This window comes from Sinohyriopsis cumingii, chromosome 8 (genome assembly GCF_028554795.1).
Source record: "Sinohyriopsis cumingii isolate HCF-2022 chromosome 8, ASM2855479v2, whole genome shotgun sequence".
NCBI lineage: Eukaryota > Metazoa > Mollusca > Bivalvia > Unionida > Unionidae > Sinohyriopsis > Sinohyriopsis cumingii.
Genome location: NC_142968.1, coordinates 124560862 through 124571661, shown reverse-complemented (window position 1 = coordinate 124571661; position 10800 = coordinate 124560862). Strand labels below are relative to the sequence as shown.

At 33.5% G+C, this 10800-nt stretch overlaps 1 protein-coding gene across 1 annotated transcript in view; it reads left to right on the top strand.

Moving 5' to 3' along the window:
* Positions 1 to 1672: 1672 nt before the first annotated feature.
* Positions 1673 to 10800, top strand: part of LOC149794572 (uncharacterized) — a 67681-nt gene continuing 58553 nt past the window's right edge. The window contains exon 1 of the mRNA XM_089968846.1: positions 1673 to 1759. The gene's annotated coding sequence lies outside the window, so the exon portion shown is untranslated. The remainder of the gene's footprint in view (positions 1760 to 10800) is intronic.

Below are 10800 nucleotides of genomic sequence, written 5' to 3'. Positions count from 1 at the left end.
TCATTCATGGTTCCATGAGAGCATATATTATCTTCACTATACATAATTACTTACTGAATGCATTTTACATGAACTCGATATGGTAGCCAGTAGGTAATAATGTATAATACTAGTGAAGGTATGACAGGAATTATTTAATAATATGATGAGTATCCAGTGCACAACTATTGTAGATAAGAAATACCAGTGATACCACCGAGCGGATTTACGATATTTATTTTAAGCAAAGAGATTTACCCACCTACTACCCTAAATAGTAATATGGTCTACTGTCTACCATCTAGAGTTCATCTACAATAAATCCCGTGACTAAACATGCAATGTTTAATACAAACATAAGTTTGGGGAGACGCCACGTTTAATAGCATTATCAAATATAATGTTCTTGGTGATAGTGTGATTTATAGACGAATATATATGATGCTATCACAAATTTTAAAACAAATTATTTTTAAAGAAGAGATTCCCCATTGGTTACCCAATACATCATTACGTCCTGCTTGCTACACATTGATTACCCAATACATCATTACGTCCTGCTTGCTACACTAACGAGACGAATACACAACTAAGTGCGAGGAATATTGATCCACTACAGCGTATCAAATTGATATTATACACAAAGATCTAGCTAATTGTTTTCGATCTATATACAAATGAACAACTTTGCTGGAATAGACACAGGGTTTGCGCATTGCAGCTATAACTGTAAATTGCGAAGCACAGCATAAAATACATCAATACATTTGCAGAATATATATATATATATATATATATATATATATATATATATATATATATATATATATATATATATATATACATTCTATATTGCAGACAAAAGATGTAGGATTATATTAGATACGTAATTCATTCGTTCCTAATAATATATAAATTAGAAATATTCCGATACAAAACGGCAATGAAAGAACAAACGATTTATCTACTTGTTACACTAAATATAATTACAACATTGTATTTAACTTCAGGTGTTCATCAAAACCTCCCAACATAAATCAGTCATAGGAGAAAGGATATTCACTCACTCAGCTGTTACTCTAGATATTATTACTTCTTGCTACTTAACACCTAGTGCTCGTATGCAACAAATTATGTTGGTGGTTGGATTTTTTTATTTAAGGTTTAACACTCACAAACGTTCTGAATATGCTATTTTTAGTATCATTACATAATGTAAAATTCTTGGAAGCACCTACGAAATGTTAAGTTCGTAAGTACGATAGTTAGTTTGCTTAAACTCTTCATTTTCGAAAAGGGTCGCAAGATTTAAGGCGATATGAACCGTTAGTTTCTAACAAAGTATATATCCCCCCCCCCCGCAGAACAGGCAAGCAAATAAAGAATGAAAGATGCAAACATACACCACACACACACACACACACATACATATATATATATATATATATATATATATATATATATATATATATATATATATATATATATATATATATGTGTGTGTGTGTGTGTGTGTGTGTGTGTGTGTGTATGTATGTATGTATATATATATTTACCCACTATTTATTTTTAGAGACACGATTTACCCATTTTGTTGCCCAAAATAGTTTGCTGCTTAATTCTTACTCTATAGTGGTCACCTGCAACAAATCTTGTGAGTGGTTTGATTTTTATTTGATGATTAACGAACGTGCTTGGAGTCAAGATAATTAATATCATTACCTAATCCTGTGGTATCCGTGTTATCCGTGTGGCAGCACATAAGACGAGCTTTAAGTTTGTAAGTACAGTAGTTTGAAAGTATATTCTCTTCTACTTGCAAATATAGGAGTTAGCTTTATAAGATGGGTATTTGTTCTGCGTATCCTCTGCGTCGTTTAAATTTTCCTCAAAACTATATTAAAATTATAGTCTCTGTATTTACTGAACTGGTGCAAAATCTAATTACCCTGTGTCTTTTTGAAATGAGATATGTATCCCATATCCACAAAAGAGGTTTAGATTTTATTTAAATCTTTCTTTCGTCAATTTACCAAATATCCCTATGTGATTAGATTAATTTGGTAACTCTCCTTTTTTTGCAGTATACACATTACAATCCATTTTTAAAATCATGACAGTAAATTTATACAAGTTTTCGTTTCGTAATATCGCCTTTTTACAAAAGTGCCCCAACATAATATCTTGGAGTTTTCTTAAAAACAAATTAATCGTTGTCACATAAAAGAAAAGACTATGTCCTAAATTAGTACATGTAACAATTCATCACAATGTGTGTAATTCGGGTATCCAAAACGGTAATTCTACCAAATATGTATACATTTTTTCAAAGTTGGAAATAACAAACGTGAGAGAAAGGGAGCACGCAAAATATTAGATGCGGAGAGGATGATGTGACCTATAATGCTAAAGCCGTCTATCGGATTAGTATTGTGGGACGGAACCGGGAGAAATGGGAAATATTATGCTAAAACTTCCCAAAAGATTAACCTCAATATGGCCCACTCATGACAAGCATAGTTCAGCATTAGTCCGTGACATGACCCGATGTGAGAAATGAACCTGTATGGCGGAAATGAAAATATTTCACTCCTCGACCATTATGTATTACATCTTTATTGGAAAAAGACATATATATATATATATATATATATATATATATATATATATATATATATATATATATATATATATATATATGTATGTATATGAGTATGTGTGTGTGTGTATGTGTGTGTGTCTGTCTGATAAACATTAATATATTTTTATACTAACAATTAAATTAATGAAACTTGTACGAAAAAAGAGAGAGGGAATATGTGTGTGTGCGTGAGTGTGTGATAAACATTAATATACTTTTATACTAACAATTAAATTAATGAAACTCGTACGAGTGAGAGAAAGTATATATATATATATATATATATATATATACACATACATACATACATACATACATAAGACTAACATATATGTTAAACCAACTCATTGATAGAGAAATGATTTTCCCCCTAGTTACCCATGTTGTTATTATTAATATTAGTTCCTGCTTGTAACCCAATTCAGTCACCTTCATAACGATACAGATTAGTTGCAGCTTATATTGTGTTTCCTCCATACATATCTAGGTCAGTTGTTTCCTGACCGATATACATATCAAGAGTTACATTGGAATATTGTTAGGATTTGAAATAATAGGTTGTACTAGAACCACTATGCTTGACACAATTAAAATCTTATATTCGCATTGTACCAATAACAACAAAATAAAATACAGACCATGAAAAAGGTCAATACAATGCTTAAGATGTGTAAGATAAAAAAGTATGTAGAGTATTAAAGACATATGATTGAAGACTAAATAATTCATTATTTGTTAATGTTTTAAAAATTAATTATTGAACTCCTCCCAGCAGAAATCAAACAATGCACACACACACACATATGTATATACTGATTTATTTCAGACATAAAATATACCCACTTGTTACCCACAATAGTATCACTTCTATTTATCTTGCTGTGTTCATTAGAAACAAATTGGTAGTGTGGTTATAATATTCATTCATTGTTTAATACTAACAGAAATTATTAGTACTTCTGCTAATTTCCTAAACCATTGTCATTCACAATATTATGCATACATTTCGGTTAACAAAGGTGGCAGGGTTCAGTTTCGTAAATTGGCCCCTGGCTAATTTCTTAACTGAAGGCTATGGTGGGAAGTTTACAGCGATTATTGTTTACTATTTATAGACACGGATATATTGGTGAACTAGGTGTTTCGGGCTTGTGCTGTTCCTGAAATTTATTTCTGGCATGCACACCTTCCATAGTCACTCTGCAGTATGTTAATAGTTAAATACCAATAGCTGGCTAGGAAGAAGAGCTAGCCTAACATAGCAGTAAACACCTGGCTTTGGGGCAAGTAGAATATCTCAAAAACGGCTTGGATGACAGCTATTTTAAATTGATTTAGCATGTTTAGTACACACTATTTTGCAGAATTGTCATCTAGGAAAAGGGCTTGTGTTTGCGCTGTGAGCGTCACATGGTGTCAAAAATGACCTTCGGACATGAAAATTGCAGGCATAAATTTGGTACTGGGGTGAATAAACTTCTGCTATGAGCTGCCGTTGACTTCTCTGGTCAAGTGGATAATATTCTTGTGCTTTGTTTTAATATAGGTATCTAAAGATATGGACCTTTTCGACCTGACTTGTGTATTTGATATTTTATGGTTTTGTATACTTGGTCGCTGATTGTGGCACTAAATTTGCACATAAAAACGCGCCCCTGCCCACTAAGGCACATAAGGTATAAAGCCCAGACAGACCCAGGGACGTTGTTTCCTGTCATGTGTATATAGGACAGTAAACAACGTCCCTAGGTCTGTCTGGGCTATATAAAACTTACGTGTTATAAAGTATCAACAGTGGAAATGGGATATGCTTAGGATGTAAATTAGTAAGTTGAATAACTATTACTATGATTCACACGATTAACATCTGTTATCCTGAGTGTGGCCATAATTGTAGAATGCAATGCAGAGCATGAGAAAGGACAATGTGTTGGAGACGATGTGTCGGATTTGCAGGTTACTGCATTTGGATGGGAAAATATGAACGAGTTTATCGGATGGAAATACTACCTTGGGAATGCAGTATATCCATCCGACAAAACGAGTTCATATTTTATCATACAAATGCAGTAATCTTTTTATTATATGCTCATTTTCTTATTCTACCCAAGGCTTAATTATATAAACATAAATACAGTACAAGAAACAAAGTAATTGAATATATTCCAAACTAAATACAAAACCGCAGATTCATCATTAAACAACAACAACATTATTAATACGCACATAACTCCGCCCAGATAAATTTGAACTAAGTCGCGCGCTAGACATAACTTTCGAAAGAAAATGGCGCTTTGGTCTACTTATAGTTGAGCTTTGGAGTCATATTGTGAATGAATGTGCATTGCAACAACTTTTCCCTTTGATCGGAAGTGAACATATTTTGATATTTGTGTCGATTCTACGAAATTTCGTGATTATGGACTGTATTTATATGTGCGAATTCCACATGAAATACATCGGATTGAAACAGCGATGGAGAAGCGTGTTGACATCTGCAAGTGTCTTTCTGTTCTGTCATTGAATGTTTGAAATCATAATGTTGGAAAATATGAGGTCCTTCAATTGCAATTAGCAAATATACACTATGGAATTTAATGTTTATTTCATTTTGAGTAATGTAAGGAGGATGTAACTGCACTTGGAATATAGTCGAAATTACAGAACAATTTCTTAATGTGTAATCAAGCATGAGAACCCATGCAATGGCTCATATAATTCCGATCTGCAGAACTAAGAAAGTACATTTTGAGAAAATTCCGAATGTAAAACTGTAAGTTTATTTTTTGCCATTCTTATTACCAGCTAAAGAAGACAGTTTATACCTTGTTACTTGCATGTTATTTGTAAGGACCCTGTCTGGTGTCTATAGCTAGCCTAAATTCGAAACATTGTATCAAAAGAATTAATGCGGAATGTGCTAAAGACAGCTGGCATGTGGCAATCTACGAAACTTCTCGTTTAATTTATTCATAAACAAATTTAATCAACCAAAGCGTAAAACGTCTACTAGGAGAGTGTACATGATTTATTTACAAAGTAGTTCCTAACATAATATTGGGCACACGTGAGTTCAAAATGAAATTACGCGAGAGTGCAATCTCGTAAAGTACTGAATGATTCTGTTAATGTAAAGTTAACGGAGAAAAAATGAGCAGATAATAAACAAACATACAGTATGCATTCTGTATTGCAGATAAGAGATACATGATCTTATAATTCTTTATTTATATTATAAAGTAGTTCCCTTTGCCAGCAAATATCAAACAAAGATATATATATATATATATATATATATATATATATATATATATATATATATATATATATATATATATATATAAATAGATAGATAGATAGTAAATTATTTTTAGGCATAAAATTTACCCACTTGTTACCATAAATAGTGTAATTGGATAACCACTGACTATTCACCTCGCAGTATTCGTGTGCGAGTGATTGGAGTATTAATTCAGAGTTTAATACTAACCTAAGTTTTGTAAAAACCATGTTTAATCAGTATCTAATCTATGGTTCTTTGTCGGTATTTCGTCAGTTTATGTTCTTCGTCTTCTACATTTTCGACAATACTTTGTTAAAATTAAAGTTACTGTCTTAGTTAAATTGCTGCAGTATCTCATGTACACCCTATGTCCAATAAATGAAGATTATATATATATATATATATATATATATATATATATATATATATCAGAAAGGCAAATTTTTCTAAGCACCTTATTTTACTAGAACGGATTTTCACCCTGATTTCTTTATTAATTATTACCTCCTGCTTGCTAGAAAACAAGTCTCATTCGCAAGAAAGTGCATAAAATATCGATTAAGTACAGCTGATTATTATCTATATCTATATCAAGAGAAAGTTATGTCCAGACGCATATACTTAGCACCCGAACCATCGGAATAGGAGTAGGATTTTAAATAGGTTAGACAACAACAATAATGCTTCACACAATAAAACATAAAGCATGCACTTTGTAACCACGACAAAGAATACAATGTTGCGCATGAAAAGGCAATGCAGACAAAAGTTTCAATAGCCACTAGTAAAAACCTTTTTGGAAAACACTATGTCTACTGTCCAACAAACCACCTTTTTAAAAAGAGAAAGTAACATATTTATTTTTGTGCTACAGGGCTGATTTATAGAGACAGTGCTTTATGATATTTCTTCAATTTGTTACAAATGTTGCAGTGTGTTTGTACTTGTCAAGAACAGAACGCGTCTTTAAACTGAGAGAGAGAGAGAATAGTGAAAGTAGCAAGATGGCGCATGAGGATAATTTCATATCCAATACTAGCGAATGTTACCTTAAAGCAAATTTAGAGCGACAGCTCTCACTGGTATTTACGCTGTCAGAGTAAAATAAATATCGAATAGTTCAAAGGGTGGAAAGTAAATGAAATATTTTTTCTTGAATCTGTGAACTCAGTGCCTAAGCATTCTAATAAGAAAAGAATAGCGAAGCGCGTACTTAAATTTGTATCTACTTTCGGCTTACAAATACACAAAGTAAAGGACAAAATAAAAAAGAAATGAAAGGTTTCTAACCAAAACCCAAAACTATTTGCTTCGACTGGATAATATAAAATAAGGTGTTTGCACGCAAGGGTCACTCACCGTCACATACCCAACAACCCTTTCAAACGATGTTGTACTAAATTTCCCTTGTCAGCATAGGATTGTGCCACTGTTGGTCCTATTGACTTAGGTTACATTCTTCTTGTCAGCATAATAACACGAATGTTATTCAAGTAGAACATTCTTCTTGTCAGCATAATAACACGAATGTTATTCAAGTAGACTTTGTAACATTACATTTACTATCCCACATATTCTCTTGTCATCATAAATCATACTAAGTTTAACCTATTGGGCTAATATTGAATGACCCTTTTCCACACAGAAATGCCCAGCCTAAGATGGTGGTAGTGTCCCCATATAGGAACGCGTTGAATTTTTAGTAACACTATAAATTCACTTGCCATCAGTGAACCATAGTAATGATAATCCTGTGGACCACTGTTCAGTTCCCCTTAGCAACATAGGCCGATATTAATGTTAATCCAAATAGAGTTTTAAGCATTATAGTTTTCCATTTTCCCTTGCACCGTCCCACAATGTTAAATCTATCAACGTTTTACAAATTACAATCCCTCTTACGTTCCATGTAATTCCAATCTCAGGTAGCCGGATAGTGGACTTTTCCATTTGCCACCACGTACTTGTCACTTTTCCGCACTGCTTCATATTTTCAAACCGACAACGTAATGTTAATTTTGTGAACAGGGTATCCCTCGTTACTACTAACTAAAACTTTTCTAACTAGAAAAAGATATCCAAAGGGCTTCATGTTAACTTCGTGAGTGAATAGGTAAACTTTACACATCGATACATACCCAACCATGGTCATTTAATTCTTACGATTCCAATTTCGTCCTTTCTTTCGGCAAGTCAATGTATTCCATCAACAATGCATTCCAGTTTAAGTAGCCCTTATTTCCATTCATTTTTCGCTTCACATTGCCACATAATACATAACCTGTACAGAATCACAAGAACATATTGACTACTGTCACAGTTACATTTATTCAGAAACGTCATCCTTTATATATTATCCGGGGGTCTCAAACTCAAAGCAACCTGAAGGCTGCATGGAGGCATTTTCGATAACCCAAGGGCCGCACCACCTTTGTCATCTCTCATGACATCTTGTGAAGCCAATCATTTTGCGGGCCACATGATACTGCTTGGCGGGCCGCATGCGGCCCGCGGGCCGTGTGTTTTAGACCCCCGTATTCGCCAATGGCCACCGGTGGTTTCAACACATTCAGTTTTTTTACAACATTCTTGTTCAATTTTAGTCAGTACCATCTTCTACGTCAGATGACCATGACCTTACACAATAGTTGACACGGGCTGAACAAGTTTGCTACATTAAATTTCCAATCAAACCTTAAATCATTATGGATTTTATCAATGAAAAACATGGAAATATAATCAAGATGATGCTATCCCGTACTAAAAAAAGGTAACAATTAAATAAATCTTATACATGAAATGACATTTTGTATCGTTTTCAATAGCGTTAATAGTTATGTTTATTCGCAACTTCATAATTTTTTTTCATCTTGGGCAATGGCTACCCGTGGTGTCAGCACATTTCTTTTCATAAAAAAATAACAACATTCTGTAATAATTTTAGTCAGGCTTATCCAGGAATAACGTTACATCTTTTTTCATCGCTAATACTTAACTAGACCCTTTCAGTTATCTAATGTGAAATTAAATGTGCAGTTGTTAGATATACAGTAGAGTTGCTCGCAAAATCGACCATAAGTTTTGTTTGGTTGCATAGCTGAGTGCTGGAAGGACTGTGCAATTGAAGTGTTTGATCATTGGATTGGAGATTTTATCAATGGTTGCTGACCTTGATGTCAAGTGAAATTAGGGTGGTAGGGTGGTGGTGGTGTTAGGGTCTGATACAGACAGAGCGAGTCCACCATTAGCCATATTTTCCAAAAGTGGACTAATGAGTTGTTTTTGTTCAGTGCTAGGTCTTCAAGTGTAAGATTTAGAGACTCCTCATGTTTGTGGTCTGTCATAAAAAAATATTTCTGGTGGCAAACCTAGTACTACTACTCCTACCTCGTGGACAACGTACTTAACATGAGCCTATATGTGTCAATGGAGCAAGCCAGGTGTGAGTCACACCCAGTACTTTTTTTTAGCCTTATATCAACAACCTGAACATGTTCCTTGCATATAATGAAATAAATTGAGTAGTCCTCTTATTTAATACCGGAAGTATCGCAAATCATTGGAGAAATAGTTGTAAACTCTTGTTTACCTTTCTTACCCGATATTTTCATTTAGATTGATCGTCCCTATATTAATATAAATAATGATTAGTTCCGTTCTCAGCCTCGTTTGTTTGTGTGCTATATAAAGATATTGAGTCCTTATTTAGAAACGTAAACAAATCGTAGTAAAAATATGGCGCGGTTTGAGTCAGAAATTCTGCACATTAAAAGTAAATACGGTTTATCGGTAACTTTGAAATTCCACCAAGAAGCCATTATTTGCCACTGGATTGATAAAAAGGATGTATGTGTCCTGCTACCCACTAGATTTGGAAAGTCATTGACTTTGCCTTCTCTAAACAAAAACTGGTTTTGCAATTAATGCAAGTTCCTATTCTCCTGTGTGCATTATGTCATTCAGCAATTAATAACTTAGCATAAATTATCCAAATATGGTCTGGCAAGCATTAATTAGAAAAATGGTAACAGCGAGAGCCTCACATTAACTGTCATCTATTGCAACGTACAACTGGTCGTATATCAACAATAATCATTGAAGATGTTTTCAAGCTGATGACTAATTTAGTTTTTAGCCAATTCACAGCAGAATACCTGATAGAAAATGAACTTTCAACTGACACAGTTTGAATAAGAATGATAAAAATGTTGCTATTTGAATAACGTAATTGATGAAGTAAGATCAACACAACATCGTCGATTAGATGCAGGTGTAAAACAAAAACAAAAATTGTGATCCCGTAGATCTAACAGTAGACAGGCATAAATAAAACTAAATACTGAGATACAAGGATCTGAAATCGTTATTCACGCATTTATGAACCCTTTCAAGTATTGATATTACTTCCACAGCAGTATGTGTTTAGATGGAATAACTGCTGGTATAGTTGCTCCATGAAGCTTCACCAGATTAATAGCATCAGGCATGTTAGTTGATTCAATGGCATTTCTCCCACTTCCTGCTTCGTGTCCTTAAATTACAAATATCGCCATGCGATTTAGTCAGCAATTAATATATACTAAATGACAATCTTCTGTATTGTTCCCTTTATCTCTTATTTTTCTAGGAAATATAATTAGAGAATTAGCTGCGACATTCGATGAATCAATTAAGACTAGATAAACTGGGTCTACAACTACAACTGTATGAACTACTCAATTTGATTATCCTGACGGATTCATTCTTTAAAGAAACAGTTGTTCTGATTTCGAAAACAAAGTACGTTTACAAAACTTCAGTCTATTCCGATTAAGCTGTTAATACCGTCATAAGTCAAATACATTTGTAAGGCGGAAATATTATATGCTTTGGTCAGTGATATTCCAAGCACTCACGG